This window comes from Varroa jacobsoni, unplaced genomic scaffold, assembly GCF_002532875.2.
Source record: "Varroa jacobsoni isolate VJ856 unplaced genomic scaffold, vjacob_1.0 scaffold_257, whole genome shotgun sequence".
Classification (NCBI taxonomy): domain Eukaryota; kingdom Metazoa; phylum Arthropoda; class Arachnida; order Mesostigmata; family Varroidae; genus Varroa; species Varroa jacobsoni.
Window position 1 is genome coordinate 12,778 of NW_019213159.1, and position 21,557 is coordinate 34,334.

The 21,557-nt window shown below is 42.4% G+C and overlaps 1 protein-coding gene and 1 long non-coding RNA gene across 6 annotated transcripts in view; one reads left to right on the forward strand and one right to left on the reverse strand.

Moving 5' to 3' along the window:
• The window catches only part of hig (locomotion-related protein hikaru genki), a 100,945-nt gene that overhangs the window by 2,847 nt on the left and 76,541 nt on the right, over nt 1-21,557 (forward strand). The window lies entirely within an intron of this gene.
• On the reverse strand, nt 1,428-12,403 carry LOC111258720 (uncharacterized). Of its 4 annotated transcripts, none has more exons than XR_002679152.2 (5): nt 11,894-12,402; nt 11,400-11,568; nt 8,120-8,341; nt 4,180-4,362; nt 1,428-2,281 (listed from the first exon to the last, which is right to left on the reverse strand). It is a non-coding gene; the product is annotated as an uncharacterized LOC111258720 (long non-coding RNA). The 4 variants fall into 4 exon arrangements; XR_002679150.2 differs by having other exon boundaries at nt 1,428-3,507; nt 11,894-12,401; XR_015310267.1 differs by having other exon boundaries at nt 1,428-7,852; nt 11,894-12,403.

The window sequence follows — 21,557 nt, forward strand, 5'->3', positions numbered from 1 at the left end:
AGTGATCTACTAACTAAGAAGCACACGTGAAACTGATAGAACTGCTGAGAAATACGGGAGAGAAACGAAAGAAATTTTGCATACGGCACGTAAGATTTGAAGTTCTCTAGTTTTATAGCTGCGATAACCTTGTGCATAAAAGTAAATAAATGACACGAAACTATTTTAACAGTTTGACTTTTATCATTGGCCTCATTGTGATATTGTGTTGTTAATCTGAATACGCCAAGTGTTTAAGGACCACCAAAAAAGATGAATAGATGAGACTAGAAAAAAATGTGAGGGCCAAACAGGAGTGAGAAACTTTAGGCTGTGGAAAGATAACGATTACGCGAAGAAGACCTTGAAAGGGGGCCGCCCCATAGGAAATTCTTAAGCAAATGGTTTCAGCGTAGATGGAAGCCGAGTGAGCAAGCTCAGTCCCTGAACGTTATTTGTGGCAAGAACTGCTGGAATAATTCAGGAAAGCGGTGGCCTTTAGGGGGAACTGCTAGCTTTTTCTTACTATCAACTGCAAGTCGTAGGAATTAGTAAACGTTAGGTATAATTGAAAAATTAACGTCAGCCAGTTAGGTCTGATTGCTTTCTGATTTTTGTCTGTCAGTACGTGGTACCGCTCTGGTAATGAAAGCCAGTTCGTGGTCAATTTGGCCATATTGATGAATACTTAAATCACAGCGTTACCACGGACATCTTGCGTTTCAATATCGTCGGCGTAATATATAAGCCGTCGTTCAATATAATATAAAGCCGTCTAAGGGGAGTAGCCATGGACCGTTGCTGTCGTACGGTTCAATCGTAACGTGTCTGCCTTCTAACCTCAAAGACACGTGATAATATAGGTTCGAAACCGAGCGCAGACACATTTAACTTCGAACTAAAAAAAGCCGAACCCGTCGAACACAAAACTCGAAGGATTCATTCATTTAGTCCTTGCACAAGCAGGCATAATGGGAAAAATGGTATTGAAACAGGGTGACTATGCATATTTCGACTATTTTTGTAGGGCAGAAGATATACGCAAAACGTGATGACACCAGAGAGATCAGCACAGTTGCTTTTTTTGTATTTGGTCTCGCAGCTAGCATGAAGTGAAACTATTAGAATGGGCCCATTGAGGAAGGAAGAGAGGGACAGAGAAATTCAATGGGGTCAAACTAACGGGAAGGTAAGTGCGTGACTTAGCGGCTGCGTTAGGATGTGTAAGTAGATCTCAATGACGGGGAACTGCAAGGAAGAAGAAATTCTACTGATTTCAGCCGAAATAGCGTGAACTGGCGAGATGATGGCAAGAAAGAAGGGATGCGGGTGCATCCGCAAAAGGAACAAATAAGACGCAGCTTTTGTTGCATAGAAAATGCTATTCAGACATGTTGGCAAAGTGTATTTGTGTTAAAAATTATTATGTTATTGCACGAAACGGTCACTAATAAAAAGTTCTTCAATGATGTTTATTTACACACATCGTATTTTCCTGCTTCTGATCTTGACGGAGCATAAATCGGCATTTACGATAATGTAATTAAGTTGATTGTAGCTCTATTGGCAGGTTGGCGTCATGATAAGAATTGATGGCAGACCTTTAGACGCAGTCAGTGGTCATTATGTACTAACTCTAACACTGCAACGCGAATCGATAATTGTATGTTATCCGGTTTGTATAGTTCAGTGGATTAATCAGCTCAGATCTGATCGCCCCCCTAATTAATTTCTAATACGAAAAGAATATCTCAACAACAATTAGATCTATATATGTGTATATATTTATCTTTCAATTTTCACGCTTCTTCTGATAGCGCTTGCTGCTGTCATGAAAACAGCAGGACGTCTTTCGCTCCTGTTCAGCGTAGTAGAAGTAACACCACCTCTCACGCTTTGGCACAGTGTTTCCCTTTAAAAACTACGTTTAATGATCTGACTGAATCTTCTTCGAGCAGTTAGCGTTAAACATCTAAGTATCATGAGCTTATTGCTTAAGCATAAATGTCCAGTCATATTGTTAATTGTCAGGCAATACTAACCGCCCCTGTCGATACCGTTTTTTCGTGCGTATGGAAGTTGTGTATCGAGCGCGTATTTATTTCTTCATTGGCCGTTGATAGTACGTAGAACGTAGAATAATCATCTTGCGCTTGTATAATGAGAGGGCTACGACGAAGAAGAGGCGGAACGGGATCGCTGGCTGGTACCGCTGTGTCTCCTGCGGCTTCGATCGCTCCCAGCAGGATTCAGGATGACAGGAAATTGGAGAGGGCGATTCGGACAGGGAGTTGCTCGATTGCTTTAAGAATGGGGACAAAAGAGATTTAGCTTCTTTTTTCTAGAACGTTCCACATATCTACGGCAGTAGCGGTAACATCAGCGTGTACTCGAAGCATTCGGTCGCCCTACAACTGCTTGTTAAGTCAGTAAGCGTTGGTTAATTTGAGCTCATGAAGCGCCAGCGATAGCCCCGGACCAATGCTGGCTGATAGCACGACTACGGCCGATGAACAACACCTTATGGACTCGACTTTTCGGGTCCCCCGAATCGAACTCCTTAATAATGAGAGTGCACGCTGGTGAAGCTGCGGTAGGCCTGTGAGCGGTGCCAAATGTGGAACCTGCCTTAATCGAATTCTGATAAAGAAAGTAAAAAACGGTGTTCCGTTTTTCGAACCAAGCGTCGCGGAAAGCTTTTCTTCCTTTATTATACGTCTACACGAAACACGGCATAAATTGTAGTATTTCAGTTTGAAAACCACTGCCGTACTTATGTGACAGTTGCGATTATTTGTTAGCGGCGTTAAGCCTTATTCTAGGACAATTAAGTGTCACAATTACTAAATACAGTGCAATTGAACCTAGAATAACATTATCAGTCATTACGATATTTGGTGAACTTCGACCTTCGAGTTTCTGACAAGTCCCCTGACTAACTTACTTGCAAACCAGCTTAAAACATAACATTAAATGAACATTTTGGGCATTACTCCATCGTGTTCACTATATGCCCTTCTCTTTGCATCTTCATCTCTATTCCGAATGTGCCATCGAACCTCGAATTGACGAACAAAAATCGTATCACAGAACCCAGTCGATTGAGTTTCTTTTACATTAATCTAATAGAACACTCAGATATTTCCTCTTTATAAAATGGCTACGTAGGCTACGTAGACGAAGGCTACGTAGAACGTTTGTTGGACCACTTATTTTATATAACTTCTGCGTACAACGGAATCACACGCCGCTGGAACCTTCTTTGGCGTCTTGCCTAAACACGTCACGAGACTTAAACGAGACGCAAACTAACAACGAACTCTAGCCTACAACTGATTTTGGTATGTAACCACCGTAAGGTGGTTACATATCAAAATCAGTTGACTGAAAAAAATGACAGACCTCGTCAACTCGACGTATATGTTTAGCAAGCTCTGCATATATAACGGACTTCGCTTCCTTAACCGTAAACCCCGTTGAGCTCCATTGACCGTTTACCCCGTTGAGTCTGTGACATGGGATTTTCGTCTGAAAAAAATTGGTGGTGGTACAGAAGTATCATTTTTCAATTAAGCCAAAAATTGAGTTGTTTTTTTTTTTATACAGACGTACGTCTGTCTACGCTACCTAAAGCTGCGCACTCACTGTGGACATAATGAAGCATGTGAAACAGGCTGCGACTAATAGATATATATTATTCAAATATTTTCAATTGCGACTGAAAGATACAATATTAGACATAGTTACGTTGTACATCGTCGTTTGTGTTATATATATACAGTGACCTAGATTTTCACGTAACATATGAGCAGGTAAAGCGCCTTTGTGACACTCGAATCGATCAATATTTATCGCATTTACAAACAATCAACAATCAAAACCATGTTTTCGGTCGACTCCTTCCTCCACTTGCTATAACCTATACGATACGATGCGTACACTCAATATCTAACCCGATATATGCCGAATTATAAATCAATACGAAGTCACTCATTGAGGCACGGACACCCACAGGTACAATAATAAGCGGTGTTGCAGAGCAGCGGCAGTGCGCATTCGCTGTAGAGCGCCCCCCGAATCTGGCAAGGTGTTTTGTTTTTTCTGTTCACCTTTCTGTACGAGATGAGAAAAATCGCGCCTCAGCAAAAACCTCGTTCGTTTTTCTCGTCTCTTTTCCCTTTTTTATCTTCTTTCACTTACCTTTTCCTTTCTCGGTTATACGTCAGAGGATCTCTCCGGACGTACGGGACAGTACAAAGAAGAAAAACGGGCCAGACGCGTACGTATTTACGAGATGGACGATGGTACGGCCCGAGAAGCAAGGATCTTTCTCGCGATGTTTCTTTTTTCTGCGTGTACATCCTGAGTTCTCGCTGCTAAAGGCTGTAACCGCGCAAGTGGTAGAGATATTTAGTAGGACCACGTAACGTCCTATCTGTGTTTGTAAGCTGGAACAAATGCCGCCAAACGCCTGCTCTGTTTGAATGACCTAGCAGTTCTTCTTGGTACCGAGTGCGTTTGGAGAAGTGATTTGCTTGGCTGAGGAGGCTGCGAATACTGAATAGCGCTGGGGCTCTATGAACTTGAAGAAGTGCAGGGAAGTGTCTCATAAATTCTCTCTTTTTTTCTGATATTCATATAGGTGCGCAAGTACGGGTGAAAATACTGCATATGGTCTACAAAGGGTAGGATATATTTTCCCGATATGAATCTCGTTGAGGGAGACGCTCGCGATTGTAGTCATAGCTGTGCACGCGTACTCAGACATCGACCTTTTTACCAATCACTGGTCTATTCGGCTTGCCATAGGAATCTTAGAAATGGTCTTGGCCAAATGCTGCGTATCATGTTTGAGGTGTGAAGTCATATCAGAGAGACCCTTAGGTATTAGTGTAGAATTTCAACTGCACAAGAAGTTATATCAAGAAGTTCCCAACTCTATACTGACGTATAGAAGTATGATAAGATTCCACATGACCATACAATCTGAGCCACATATAATTTATAACATAGGCCAACGACTTCTTTTTCATAACTAGATTACTCAACTAGAAACAACTCCCGTGCTTGCAATCTCCTACAGTTAAGTTTTTCTCTCTCGCGAGGTTTAGGCGTCTATAATTTGCGTTCATTAATCGGTCTTGCATTTGTTGTTCCTGTTTATTTATTTACAAACCTATTTTCTTCGATAATTCAATGTATCATCGTTACTCTTCACTGTTTGCTATCACAGCGAACTGACGCAGTCCTGGAGACTGTTGGAATCTAGTTTGCCTTCAAATCCGCCTTCAGTATAGGTAAATGCTGTATTCACCCAAGAAGAATACCGTCCACTTTCACATTATGCTATGCTGACTACCTACGGCAACAGAAGACTCGGAAGTTGGTGTGGCGACGCCGAAAACCTCGTCGTTCGCAAGGGGAAATTTCTATCGGGTGTTGCAGGCCCAACATATTACTATGGAGGTATGTGTAGGCCGCCTATCCTGATAGGTCGAAGCGGCGTGCATATACATGCTACATTATGGCAAAAAAACACTGAGTTGGGAAGCGCTGCTTTTCTCTTTATCCTACTGTATAGTGGTATATCAAGCATACATAGGCCATGCAGGTACTGCTAATCGATATTCGAGTTAAATGAATTTAACGATAGGAGCCCTTTGAATATAACAACAGGATAGATCGCCGATCGTCGACATTGAGTTGTATGTCTTAACATAAAAAAATTCTCAGACGAAATTTCCGTTTGCTTTGGTTATCACAGGCTATAGATTCGGTTGCATTATCTGTTTTACAATTTTTTGCAGCACTGCTAAAAGTGGCAATCTTTAACAGACGGTTATTAAAAAAAAACCGAGCGTTGCAGTCTATATGATGATGAATTCTATTTCCACACGATTTCAACGTTTCTAAGATTATTCTGGGATCTAAGCACATGAGCGACCTTTCGCATGCGTACGAAGTCATTATCGTAGGCCTTCAACAGCTTTCGTCTGTCTGAACTGCAACTGGACCGTATCTTCAAAGTATTTCTATTTTAGGCAGTAACAGTAGCACCGGGTAGCTGACAAGTCAAGGACACAAACGCGACGCATCACATTTGCATACTGGCATGTGTGCTTAGCCACGCTACATATTTAGTTATGAGCCGTTGTTCTTTCAGGGTTCGATAATATCAAAACCTACAGGTTTTTAGGCCATGTGCTTAGGTTGAAACTATTTTTGTTCTAGGTCTATAGCTGCCACCGTATGCTCATAGTCGAGAATAAAAAATGATGCGTGTGAATCAGGTTTATGTACCGCACGTTAGGAGATGCTGCGACGTTTTAAATCAACCGTTAATCGTCTGCTAATAAAAATATTTTTTTCAACACAAAGTACATTGACTATTGAAACAGATGTTCACTATTAGAAATAAAAATTAACTGTCTTTCCGCTTATGCCATATAATATGTGTATCTAACATTATGTGTGTATAACAAAGTTTTCTCTCGTAACACCTATTTACAACACTATCATATATACTACCGTAGCAAATGGTGTAAGATTCTATTTCGATTTGTCCCGCAAAGTTGCTAGTTTTATGTTGGTTTATGTTTTGCCTTTTAGGCCCCTTCTCCTAAGGTGTTCTGTCAATACAAGATACTACTGCTCGGATCTGCTAAATCCAATCGTGGATATTTACCTGAAACCCTCCCATATCTGATGCCTGTCAGCACAGGTGTATTTTATATGCTAGCAGTTATTTAAAATTGACAGTCGCGAAATTTCTACAACAGGAATTGAATTGGTAATACCAGACAGGCGGAAAACACATTTCCATGTTGGTCCGAGGACAGCTTCGATCGCTCAGTTTCACGACGACCGGATACAACAAATACAATGATAACTGGCTTTGTCGCCGTTGTGGCAAACATGGCCAAGATACCAATGAGCGTAACGGCTGCAACATTTGAAATGAGGGCAACAGCCACAGGCTCCCTCCAACGTCTTAAGCAGTTGCAGTAACAACAACAGCAGACGATATGATAAGGACCTGACGAAATGGAATCATCGTGGTCTGCCACCAACTAGAGCCTGCCTGCACGCCGAAGGCTCAATCCGGCCCCGAGCTGTACAAAACGTACGGCGACGCCGCCGCAACAGCCGGCAGTGATGATGGCACCGAGGACTCCAAGAGAAGGTGACAATTTGTGCAGATGTTCCTGCGGATGGAAACGAGTAGTGCAGAAGCCGAGCTCTTCTCAGCACTGGACCAGTCTCAGTTTTTCTTTCACATTCAACCTAGATAAAAGGAACAAAAGCTGGAAGTCTGTTTGTCAGCAGCGGGCGGGGGACAGCCGGGCAGGGGCACTTTTGCTATGGAGGGGAGTATGCGGGGTTCTTCGAAAAACGGGAGCAACCAGAACTGAAACGAACGACAACGATAGCAACTGTAGCGTGAAAGTAGCGCGTTACTGATGGAGGTGTTATGACGGAAAATTTCTCAATCTCTGAGAATACTGTCGCGGAGCAAATCCCTTGACAGCTAACAGATTCAGGGCACTGGCAGCATCAATAGAAGAATCAACAGCCGAGCATCGGCGAAACGAGTCCTAGTTTAGAGTATGACGACGCTGGTATACAAAACCGAAGCTCTTTTAGATTTCACGCAGTCATTAGTTGGCCAGTATAGGCCGATGTAAAATCAGCTGTCAGCATACCACGCCAACACCCGAGACGATCACTGCTGAAAGAAATTCGAGTCCTCTAACTACATTTGTATATTCGGCATTCTATCGGGCCTCACTCGTTACGCTGCTTTATTACGGTGTGGATATCTCCACTAAATTTCCCACACATGAGATAGATGGCATCGTTCGTCCTAGATTACCTTGAAATCGAAACGTTCCCAAGAGAATCATAGGCAGCGCACTGTTGATGTGACTTAACTTGATAAAATCAGTTGACTTAGTAGCATATGTCAAAAAGTGCTTGAAAAAAGAGAATTTCCGCAAAACAACAAAGGATGATTTTTACAAACCTGTGTTCGATAGGCTGAATACTACGTGAGATAATTTGACCTGTGGCATGATGATCTACTACTAAAAATTACATAACAGACAGAAAGCGTATTGCATGCTCTAAGAAATCTACCTACATTTGACGATTCATCCCATGCGTATAATGCTCCTATACAAAAGGCCCAATTTTTCTGCAATAAAAGCCTCAAGTGTTTTCCCACGGTCGTCTAGTTTCCTGCAAGAATAGTTAATCCATTTAACAGGACGTCCAATCGAAGCGACGAATGAACTTGGTTGATGATGCTGAACTTCGCTCCCAATATACTCGTGACGCATGGTAACGTGTCCCAAATGCCGATCTGAAAAATTTGTAAAAGTTACTAGCGGGAACAGGTGTCTGCATGATGCAACAATTCGGCAAGAAACTTGTCGATGCCAACAGAATACACAATGTCTGCATCCTCTTGAAATGCCAGATGCTTAACACAATCATAGGGCTAACGCTGGGCATCAACCTGCCATATATTAGACAATTGCGGCCCTTCTGAGCTCTACTTAAAACTACTTGGAAATGTTGTTGTTTCTGCCAGCTGCCTTCAAAGTGCTTGGAAAGATGAATTTGCTTAAACTATTTGCTCAACAGGCTTGCTCACACAAACAGCCTGACGGGGGGTGATAATCCGCCAAATTAAGATATTTACATTTTTCTATGCACTTAAGCCAGTGCAAGTACTTTTACTCATAATATCATAATTAGATGACGAAGAAAAATACGTTCTTATCAAGAGGCATACTTTGTTTGCTGCTGTTGTTATGTATATTATTCAAACTTATTATCCCATATATACAACTTTGCCACAGGGACGACCCAGAAAGCAAACGAGACGAAGACAAGCGCAGCTAATATCCAAAGTTATAGCAAAAGTAGCTGGCGTAATATTCCAATGAACATGAATACAACCACGCTCACTATATCGTCGACTGGGGCCGTTCCTGCAGCGGTTAGCAGTATCAGCAACGACGAGGTTAGACGAAAAAGAACACCACAGACGGCTAAGTGGTGAACGCAAGAAACGAGAGCAACGAAAGGCGAACACACACAGGGTAGGTTAGGACTTTCTCGAGAAAGGAGGGGTCAAAAAAGGTTACGGACAGGCGTTCGAAGGAGGGGCTTTACCGAGCCCGTGTCACGTCGAGCCTCGCTGCAAAGAGGGTCTACAGAGCCGCTCGTTGCAGCCCCGCTTTTTCCCACATGGTTGTGGACAAAGAAACAGAACCTGTACCAGGCACACCAGTAGCAGTAACATTGCCTCTAATTAATACACTCGCTTCTTTTGCTGCTGCTGCTGCCTGGACCCTGCCACCAGCTTCGTACCGTCGCCTGCCGCTGACTACCTTGTGATATGTGCTATTAGCTTGACCTACTCAGCACAATGTAGTATGTACCAATAAGGGAGCTGATGACCAGTTATGGGGATTGTCCATAGGGCACCGGGCCGACATACGTCGATGCGATCTACACGATTGCAATAACACACATCGATGAAAATGACACATGCAAGTTATATATGTACTTGCATGGATGGCGTATGTGTTACGTTTCCCTAGGTATCTGCATGGCCTAGAACAAACTATAAGGACTGTCGTCTTTTTCCTTTTGCCGAAGGCCGACCGTACATAGAATACGCCATCATCGACATCAGGCTGATAGATACGTAAACACCAGTAAATGCCAGTATGTCGGCCGGTAAATCAGGTCTTATTCGATTGCCTAATTTAAGGCTTATTTAGTGAGATGCCTAGATACATCAAACGAATCGCCAGCTATGGGGAGACAGCTCTCAACGACTGCATTGATTCGGCATATTAACGTAATATATTTACGTGTACAGGTTAGGGCCTAAATGGCAGAACTTTAGGTGGTACTAGTAGTAACCATTTTCTATGAACGACACCTGCTATCCAGCTTCCTTCATAATAATCATTGACTGAATTGTTTTCGTGGTTGGAGCAGCAGATGTTTATGGGTGTGATCAAACCTTTTACAATGAGTCGTTACGATCAATCAATGGACAATTCGATCTCAAACACATGCATGTATCCCATGAAAGCGTTCTGAGCTATGGTTGGTAGAAATAAAGGCTGAATGCGGCCACAGTGCAGTCAATTCCACGCACTAACCCATTTGCACGGGACACTTAATGAGGAGCTCTAGATTCCTTTAGGCTGGGTAAACCGGGCATAGACGTAAACGTTCATTTTAACTGAAAAAAAACTACTGTTTGAAACAATGCTTAATTACGATAGAGCGAAGTGATTAGCTGAGGCTGGCGAGCGATTGTGCAGATAAGCTGGTAGAAAAAACTCACTTATTTTTTTCCTCTCTTATTTTTCCCTCCTTTTTTTTGTCGTCCTTCCTTACTACTGATGGCAGTGGCTGTATTACCATTTTTTGGTTATAGCACATTTATTCAACTTACTGAAAAGAAAGAGTCGAAAGTACTTTCTCCATCAAAGGACGTCCTCGAGAAAAATTTTTGAGAGACCTCGAGAAAAACGAAACAATTTTAGAAGATAGATAGAGGGTATATTAATCCGGACGTCAAAACCGAGTCGGACAGACGAATAGAATAGGAGATCGCTGACGATGTTAGTGAGTACCTCGGCCATATCGCTCTTTACACTTCTTTCAGCAAGTAAACGTAAATTTCAGTAAATGCATTATGTGGTTATCAGATTATATCAGTCGAGAGCTTGCAAGAGCTTGTTTAAATTATCTGATTACGATTACTGTTAAAGCTAATAGTCGCTCGACCACGAGAACGCTAACAAAGCGGACAGCATGCGCTTGATGAAAGCTATCATCAGCTTCTCGGCTTCATTGCTTTTCCACGCATCTGCACCAGTTCATCAATTAGTCATCATCGTCTATCGTATCAAGTGGATTATTCTGCTTTGCACTGGCGAGTCTTTCGGGTACATGATGATTGTAGTGGTAGTGACGAACAGCCTATAGACCCCCAGGTCACGTATATCTAAGATGCTAAAAGTTTAAACTTTTAAGTTTACTTACTACTTCCCAGCCTATCTAGAAATCATACCACAAATACGAAAAATACCTATCCGATGCGAATAGTCTGTCCTATCGAAATCGTAAGCTATGTAAAAATTATGTGCGAGTAACTTCAGAAGGCAGTGTGATCTGGGTGGCTACTGAACATGTCTAAGTGGATTGCCATGGTACCTATGAATATGCGGCCATTGGTGGTTCAAGCTTTTCGTTTAGCGGATCGTTGCTATGGCATATTTTTACCACACCGCTTCAAGTTCCGCCGTGGAAAAGGTCGGATAAATACAGCACTACCCGTCTAAAATAATGTCTGGCAAAAAAATAACATGAAAAGACACGTGCCTCACCTTATCGAACTTAAAGAACATGCAAAGTTCTATACGGTACTTCCCAATACTGCTGTACTAGGCTTGCTTAGTCAGAAGCGCTATACTGCAAAAAGTGACCGATCGCAGCTACCGCTTTGGCAGATTCAAAGTCATCCGGTGATTCCATGAATCAGACTTGTATATTTTCCTGAAAGGAAGATAAGAAAAGGTGATATAATTCCATTTCCTCTTTCTTGCTAGCATATTGCCTGTTACCTCTCATTTGCAGACGATACATGTTAATGTTAGTTGTCAAGCAAGTGTACAAAAAAAAAAAAAAAAAAAAATGAAGTGAAGCATAAGACGACGAAAAGCGTCTAAAAGGGCGAACACAGAATTGAACGCAGTTACAGGGATGATTAGTTGGTTGTTAGCCTGAGCAAACTATATAGTCGTTATCGCAGGTTTGAGGCTTAACTGCCCGCCAAAGCTGAAACTAAAGGCCGTTTCTGTGATGTTGGCCAACAACATACATTCAGTCAGCGGGCATATGACATGCTTTACTACGGTATACTGCGATGCACGTCGAATAAGCAGACGTCGCCCAGTGATGATGCTGATGTTGATCAAGCTGAGGATGATGATTTTTGATGGTACTTGGGCTTAATGGAACATGCGGCGCTCGCATGGTTTATAACGTTTAGCGTATGAAGGGTCAGCAGAATTCTAGTATCCAAAGCAAGCAAATAGAACAGAATTCTGTTATGCTAGCGGTATCATATAACACAAGCGATTGCTACAAGAAAGAAAAAAAACAATACATTTTTTCAAGCTTAATCCAATGTTAATATATTGTTATCGTTTCCATTAACGCTTACTTCGGTGGTGCCAGCATCGCCGTCATGTTTCTTTTACCTCTATTACGTTGTACCAAGCGCGTTTATTAGTTATAATAGTTAAAAAAAAAAAAAAAAAAGATACGTTTTTTTACTTTCATTTATTACTGGAAAGCAGTTGTTGCAATAAAAAGTGTCGCAACTTCCTTCTTTCCATTGAGGTAGCATTCTAAACGTTTTTTTTTTTAATGAAACGTTATGTTAAAAGTACGTGAACGTGCAATAATCAGAAGAAATATTCACTATTTATAAAACACACTCACTAACACACGCGATTGACGCTAACTGAAAAAATCGTCACGCGGTCAGCAATGATTTTTCCGATTAATATGTATCCAGCTTAGCTGTGGTTCCAGATTGCCCTGACGGCACATTTCTGTGTTAAAGTAAACTCTGGTGCTATATCCGCTTTTGTAATAGTATACATAGAAATCGTTGTACTTAACGTTGTAGTCTTTAGAAAAGGAAGAAAGCGTAATTTTTGGAAGTAAAATATTTGAAAACTGCGTATACAAAGGTTTATTTGTACACATATATATATGTACAACTGAACCTTTTTATACATATACATACATATATACATGTATATATATATACATATAGGTATATATTATAAACTTTGTTGTAAGTTCTTATGCGTCTCAGAGAAAAAAAGTGAATTCTTACTCGACTCATGGACGTGTACCATAATCTCCGCTAAGCAAAGATGTATCATCATTAGGGAAATTATAATCCACCGACTTCTTTAATTTCGTCGGCTTCTCCTTTGACTAGATCCTCTCAGTACCATGCATGCACATTCATCCACTGTCCGCTTTCGAATTTTCTGCAGAGCCCCTTTAGTTTAGTTCTTGCCAGTCTCTCGGGCAGCCTGACTACTCATCTTGGTGACCAACTCACCCTAGCCTTGGGGAGAACCTTATCCCCAGTAGGCCTTCAACCACCATTGCAACCTCCTGTGTTGTCCGGACAAAAAGGAGCCTGACCAGAGGGATCGCGCGCCTACTCAGACCCTTGGGTTCTACGTCTGGTTGGCTCCCCAAACTACTGGCTCGTTTGTACAGTCTGTTCTTCACTGGCAGCTACAGCCATCACCCGTCACCCCCAGGAAGCAATCACCAAGGAACCACCTCCGTGAGGCCTCCTCAACTCAGAAAAGGCCAAGTTCTCTCTTTTGTTTTGCCATTCGCGGGTGCTCGACACGCAGCTGGGAAAACAGGCGGACGGCCAACACTGCAACACAAAAGATGAGAGCATAAGATTTACGACCAGGGTGGCTTGCCATCCGCTGGTCAGCCAGTTAGGTGACCGTGTCTGTGGCGAGATGAAGGAAGGGTTGTAGAAAAGTTACGGAACTGGCCACCGACTGCAGACCGCATAAATTCGTGGCCGCGGAAAATGCGGTGGTACTTCGCACGAGCGGCAGCCGATCGAGCCACGCCAGTCCGCACCAGAATGTGCTTGGCTCTGGGCTACTACCGACGTCTTTTATCCCACCCTTTTCTGTCATCTTTTCTTTTTCTTTAGACTATTGCATTGTCTGTGAATAATGCCCGTATGTGATGAAAGTTGATGCCTCCCTGTGCGTAAATGAAGCCACTGGCTAAAGCACCGGTTGACATTAGCTCTCCTCCACATGATCGGGTCGTCGGGGAAAACAGAACAGAATAAGCCCAGGCGCTCATCGGATACTATGCGCTGTTATGCCAATATCCCAACGGGGAATAACCGCGTTATGAAGCCTGAACACTTAGTTCTGTGCTGGCTATGCGTCCCTTGGGAGGTTTGTTGACAAAGAGTGGAGTAAATGGTCGGCTCTAGCTAATACACGAGTGAAGGGGACATCCGGCGTTATTCACGTGTCGCGGTCGACAATATTCCGCTGTAGTATATCAACTCGGCTAATATCAGCAATCTCGTAAAACGAGGAGGCCGTAGAAGCGAATTGATTGCGAGATCGCCTGAGCTTCGAGCCAGACCCAAATATCTCTAGTTAACCTGATTCTCTGGGAGATACTGTTTAGGGCAGCTTTACCAGCTTCGGGGATGGTATTTTGACTATCGAGCATGTAAATGTGTTAATCCGATTATCACTGGTTAGGCATTGCTATTCTTAACTGGGTAGTAGGGCGGTGACCAAGTGTCTGCACATGGGGGACATAGCTGTATTTGCCCTAGGGACTTGGCTGGCCAAACAATTGCTCTTTCATGCCTGTTTGTGTGACCTTTATTGCATATGGGTTGTACGTTAAACATGTTAGATCGTATTCACCCTTTATTGGATCGCCCTTTGGTTAAATAAGGGGGTTCATTTTCTACCCTTTAACGTAAACAGTCGTCATTGGTAATAGTCCACTTGGTTAATGTACAAATGCCCGCATAGTAGGACGATTTCACAATTTCCAAAAATACTATTGGGGTTTACAGTTTGAATCAGTTTCGTTGCTGGGTTATTACATACGTAGAGCGTACAGTAGAACAGAAACGCTGCCTTGACCTCTTAGGGTTCGTCTTATATGAATCAGTAATCAACGACATATATTTATTTACAACCTAATCAGGGGCCTTACCCCAAATATATTCCGACTCTTGCGTTACATCTATTCGTCGTCACTAAACATCTCAAGCACACTGCTGGAGACGTGACGAACTTGTTCGTCACGATCCTACAATTCCGGACGTGACGATTTACATTTTTGTGCGCAATAACAGTTATACCTGCTGTCTTCTGTCGTGACATGGCTAGTTTAAAGAGTACATCCATTACTTACGCTAGCGAGAAAAGATGCATGTAGGAAGATAGCTATTTTGCAACGGGTAACGGGTCAAAAAGTTAGCTAGCGGTTGAAGTGAATTCCTTTTTCTGAGTGTTGTTTGTGCTATTTCCACACTCTCTGTCTCTCTAGCTAGGCTTAACCCAGCCTAACCTGGCTATAAGCGTCGTGTGTCTGTCTTCACAAAAGGTGCAATGGTACTATTCTGTGTCACCTTTGACAGCGTGACGCGAAATTGAATACCTAAACGTAGTCCTAAATGTAAATGACAGTGCAGGGTGTTACCATGCTACGTATACTTTAACAGTTATTCAACGAAGAAAGTTCTGCGAAATACACGAGTAGGCTGGGTGATATGTTGTGATAGGACGAAACGTGCCTATCGAACAAAAACTTACAAATATTAGAAACGTTGAACTAGGTTATTATTAGGCGCCAGAGAATAACAAGCAAGCGTAAAGTCTGTGTCGCTTGCGCTAAATAGAACAATAAATGCTTTGAAGAGTTTCGTCATTATTATTATTACTATTGTACATTATCATCAATTCTATCGGCTTGAATGAGCCAGGTTCGCCTAAATACATTCCACATAGCTGAAACATGACGACAAAGTTCTAACTGCATATCGCCCTGATTCGTTCTACAATTTTTTGATCGACGTATGTCTACGAGGCGCAAAAACCTTTTCCGTAACTTAGCTGTCCCGTCGGTGGCCAACTTTGGTACCGTTGCATGGCAATGGTTTAAGGACCTGTTATTGGGACAGACGCGGAAATCTCGAGTGTCTGAGCGTGAAACGGGATCACCGTTGTAGAGACACTGCTCTTCCTATTTTTCGTACTTTTCTTCACTAACAGACAGAAGTATGTCTATGTCCGGATTGCAATCTACACACTTTCGTATATTTGGAAGGTTTAGAGCCAAACATGTTACGTAGGTCGTCACGAAAATGAGTTAGGGCGCAGAAACCTCAGGCCATGCGAAATACAAATGATTGAAAGATTCCGTGTTGGACAAGTTTCAAATTTGTCTTTAAGAACACAAAGTTTACTGAACAAAATTAATAATTACTTGCGATATTGCTGTCAACAAAGAATAAGTTACGATCGAGCTCGACTAATAAAACGTGATGGAACATTTACCAATTCGAGGTACCGCTCAAGCGATCTACTACTTGGCCAATGTCACGCCCATGCCCTTCTTCGTTAATGATGCTAGTGCTAGTAAGATCCTTATACCCGAATCGAATTACTGGGTGCGGTATACTGGGCATTTTACAATCGCCACTCTATCCACAAGCTATGTAGCAAGCTGGATCCCGAGTCACAATGGGCCAATCTACGCGGGGCAAGTAACGTTTTTATTGTTGAAAGCCAGCGACTATTGTGCTCGTTTAATACGTGATTTCTGTTCGGCTGCGAACCTCATATTAAATACGATCGATGCTGATGCTAAAAACTGTGAGCTTCTTGAAAGTGTACTTCGACAAGGAACCAGAAAGCGCGCATGGTACGCTGGAACTAGAGGTTAATTCTGTGCCCTATGGCTGGTCATAACTGTAACTTATTTCGTTCATAGTTCTGAACTGGACGCTTCTGTATTTACTGGATCGTATATACGTCACCCGTCTGGTACGCGGCTTCGTTCTGATTCTGCACTGTGATGCTGCGCAGGCAGGAATAATAATCCAATAGATCGAAGCTATGATTATTACTATTGTCACTGTGTGCCGTTCGTGCCATCCGTCAGACTCATTTCTATTGTTACTTCTTTCAGGACTGTGTATTCTTTTCGGAAGCAAGTTGACATACATTTTCCCAAATTTTTGGCTAAATAGTGAATTTTCTTGCTGAAACGTCTAGCAATTAAGTAATAATTAAATAAGCCATTACCTATATTTGAAAATATGCGTGCCGGTACTTGGACTCGGATCATTGTGATCGACCAATTCCAGTAAACACAGACGTCTATATTCGTCGCGATAGTTATATATCTTATTATTTGCTACCGAATCGAGCGTTGTCCTGCGAGGCACCATTATAACGTTGTAGCGATACGTTATAGCCGCTCCGCCGCTGTCGGACGCTGAACCTCGCGAAATCAACATTATTACTTACATCTAGATAGAGCCAATGTAATATCATTAACGATTCTCCCAAATTTAATAGGCATACTGCCGATTTTATCGGTCGCTAGCGTGGTCCTTCTTCGAAGAAAAAAGAATAGGACGAGGCACCTACGAAAGACTAATCGCGATCAACGAATTACTTGTCCGAAAACAAACAGTGAGTGCAATATCGATTTGTTATTAAAGTGACCGCGTTTGTTTTAGTTGTCGGCAAAATGGACAGCGTCAAGGTTAGCCTTTGTCATCGTACTCCAGATGGTTATAGCCTGCAATATATCGGATAGGCTTTAGATGTTTTTCTTGTCGCAGTAGCCAATTAATTATCGCTATATTTCTTTCGCTGAGCAACTAATTATCTCAAGTTATATTAACAATGGCATACTTAGTTAATTTTATTGTAGTGAGCTACGGTGAAGCGGTAGACATGCTCTTTGACATGAACATGTTTGTGGGCAAGCAATTTTCAGCAAAGTGTAGTTGTTTCTTTCAATATGCCAGGGTCGCTGTTAGCTATCTATCGATCTTTGATTTGTTCTTGAATTGAAAGAAAATTTGTCCCTATTCTCGTTTGCAATATATGTTTAGTAACTACGTTAGAATCTTGAGCGTCCTTCGGCAACATTCAACCTTCTCAAGCTTGGTTTCTCTATTTTTTTGGGCTTATGGCTAAATACGCAGAGTAGAACATTTCCAAAGCATTGGGGTGTGATCTATGGTGATTTGGCGCGTCCATTCAAATCGCTTCTTTCCTACTGTCTCGCCTACAAATGACAAACATCACGTCTTTTTATGCAGATCTTTCATTGCGTTTTTCATCGGTGATAAAAAACCGAGGCCAAAAAATAACCAGAAAATGTCTACTCCGACCCTGACCGCCGGGACCCCGCACGGCCCGATTTGATTATCGCTGATCTGCAGCCACAGCCAGCAGTTAAATCTTCGACATTAGATGATGATGACGACAGTAACGCGCAACGCTTTCTTCTTACTTCTCTGTCCTGTCTTCCTCCGGCCTCCTTCTCGTCTTTCCTTGTTTCCTTTCGATATTTTCATCTTTGCCAGAGCAAAAAAGTTATCTTTGATTCATTTTCTTTTTTGCCCCTATCGCTCAAAGTTGTTCCAAGTCGACCAATCACGCGTGACGGACAATGGACGGATAGCGCCATATTGATAATCATGAGGATTTCTTGGAAGTATAAATATCAGAACGGAGAGTGGAAGGCTGAGAGTGAACGAAAAAGAAAGAAAAACTCAAAAAAAAGGTCTTGCAAGCGTTAGCCAGCATCGAGTATACGAGCACACATATTTATGGATGTAAGCATGCACGTCTGCGTATATGGCGCGTATACGAACCGCGCGTACGACTTGTATTAGTGACGATGATCATGAACACTAGAATAAGATGGAATATTTATCAATGGTCGGCTCTTCTGCGTCTCCCTCTCTTTGCCCCCACAGTTTGAGTTTGTTCTGTCGATATTGCGTCGTTGGTCCTGACCAATGTAAGGCACCGGTGATCAGTCTTTATCTGTTTGTCGGTGTGGATGTACATCCACTTTTCTAGGGGTAAGAACGCTGCTGATTCTATTGCGACCGATACTGCACGCAAACGTTTTTGACAACAACAACAACACAATTTATGTTCTCGTTCTTTTTTCGTGGTCCCCTTAGTCGCGACTCTCGGGTTGTGGGGCAGGAGAGGTTCTTTCCTCAAGCACTTTGATTCTCCTTTGTGCGGCCCTCGTGCGGTGCGTAAGACACTACGTAGAATGGCTGTTCCGTACTATTGAGAACGTGTAGAGGCAGGCGTGGATGATGATGGCTAGTTTCTTCTAGATCGCCATAACGAAGACGGCGAACGATATTGTGATGCGAGTGAAGAAACGAGATAGAGGGTGAGGGGGAAATCTAGCGAGAGAAAGCACCCTGAGAGGTGCGACAACGACAAGAACACAAGAAAGTACATGGGAAGAACTTATCGTACAAGGCTGTACCTTTCGCATCAAGAAGCCTTTTTAGGTGTCGGCTGTCACAACGAACGTAGATAGGCGAAGAAATGTCAGGCTGGTAACGCAGTAGGAGACAGTGGGCGAAGAAAACTATAATACTGAATAACAGAAACACATATATCCGAGAACTTATACGAAGAAAAAAGAAGAGGCTGTGTAGATTCTATTGGTTTCGAATTTGCATGAACACAATGCGGTACAGAGCAGATATGCAGCAGGCCAGACAGGGCTCACCTGTTCTTAAGGTTGGTGTCGTGATGATCAAAAAATACAGAACGTATGTGCACATTATAACTGACTTAAAGCTTGCTATTAATATAAAATGTGTTTACTGATTGCATCTTCAAGGTCGAATACCGCTAGATTACGACATATTTACGTGTTAATATTGAATAAGTGAACCGCTAACGATTTACTTCTAGAAAATTGGAGAAATTAAGCGGTCGGAGCTAATGCATCGGGAAAATCAATCGTGCTGGGCTAACTGGCACACTGGTACACCGTGTTCAAAATTATATACTACTATATTTGCACTTATGTCAGTTCCGAACTTGAACTTCTCTTTCGAAGAAGACGTTGTGATTTTCTGCTTTGTAGAAAAAACGCTGTTTAAGGCATAGAGTCCCCCGTATGAAAGTAATGTGAAAAAGCGACTAAAACTTAATTTCGGGGTCCGGAAGTTGTCGGAGAGAATACTGTAAAAGAAAAAAACTATACAAAGGCATTTGTACGAACTCCTTCGAGTACGTTTCAAATGCTGCAACAACGACGATAACAGGGGTTGCCGAAGAATAGGGGCTTCAATGATTTCGAGCACGCAATAAAAGCTAACGGAAAACCAGTCAAATTCAAACCGAAATTTCGCGAAGCGAATGGGACAAATCGTGGGGAATGGCTTTTCCTGGAAGAAACTCGAGTCACGCTTGCGGTTAATGTCACATCAGCTGCGCTGGTGCTAGCCGCGAGCTTTAGCGATGCCCGTATCTCATTATTCATTCAGAACTTTGTCGAAAGTGCCTCAACTGCTGTGCTACCTAATAGCAGTAGCATAAACAATAAGCTCAGCAGAAAGCTTTGCGGGTGGACAGGCGAACACTGTTCTAAATACCCTTTACCACAAAAGGGAGGAACTCCACAACTTTAGTAGAGCGCCACTCATGGGCCGCCCGTCAAATAAACACCGGAAACCCAGAGGCCTCCAAGTAATTTGGAAAAAAGAACGAAGCAGAGGAAGCCAGTGAGAAGCCCTCATATTTTTGTTGCTGTCAACACAATGGAGATTAGGCTACCTACAAGGTCTACCCGTCTCGCCATATTCAAATGCTTCGTTATTACTGCTTTCTTCGTCGTTCGCGGAAACTGTGCTAACGGCGTATAGCCTACATTTGCACTGAACAATATCCGTAGCTTGAAACGAGTGCTCATACTGCCGAATGCTGATGGTAAACGGTTGCAACTGCTCAGCGTCTGCTTTCTGCAAAATACCACGGAAAGAATGGATATCTACATACATCACCTGATGATACCTGTAGTTAGATTGGCGGGACCGCAAGAAGTAGCTGGCAGAACGACGAGAACGCGGCGATTTCGAATTGGTACTGCAAAATCAAAGGTGTGAATGATAGAAAGGAATTTGAAAATTGCAGGTCGCTCCGTTCAGTGTGTGGTGGGGCCCTTGCGGCGCTGAAACTCGTGGCTGTGAACAGGATGAAGATTAGCAATGCGTCGTAACTGTTTGATGCTACAATTGACGGGGGAGAAATCACTATCACAATCTACCTAATGCTTGCTTTGAGCGATAAGCTAAGTCCAGGCGGTATTAACAAGACAGTAGTGAGGTAGAGGGGACACACCCCTTAAGGCGGGGTAGGTAATATGATTGTAGTAAACGGACCTCATTTCGCTTTAGGTCGGTAAGGATTTAATGTCTCAAAGCATGTATAAATCCATCTAGTTGGGATTGCTCAGTATCTGCAGTGAGATGTGTAGCGTAGACGCATGAATCAAAATGGCTCTGTTTGCTTTAAATAGCTTGCAAACCTATAAGTACTCAGCGCGAACAATATAATAGTGTAATAGTTTACGCTAGTTAGTTTTACGAAAGCTAGCAGTATTGAATTTGTCAGATTGTCGGAAGAAAAACAATAACAAAAGCAACATTAAACTCCGAGCCACTAAAAATTACCCTACTAAATGGTATTTGCTGAGAACCTAAAACTGGTTAACCCTCCTTTGTCTGACAGCCTGTTTCGCCAAGACTATCCCTCCATTGACTAAAATTATAAATACGAAGCAACCTCTGCGTGCGTAAATATCCATCGTACGTCGTTATCGAAATGGTCATGCGAAAATAGCACTTTTTTCTATATATATGTGTATATATATATGTG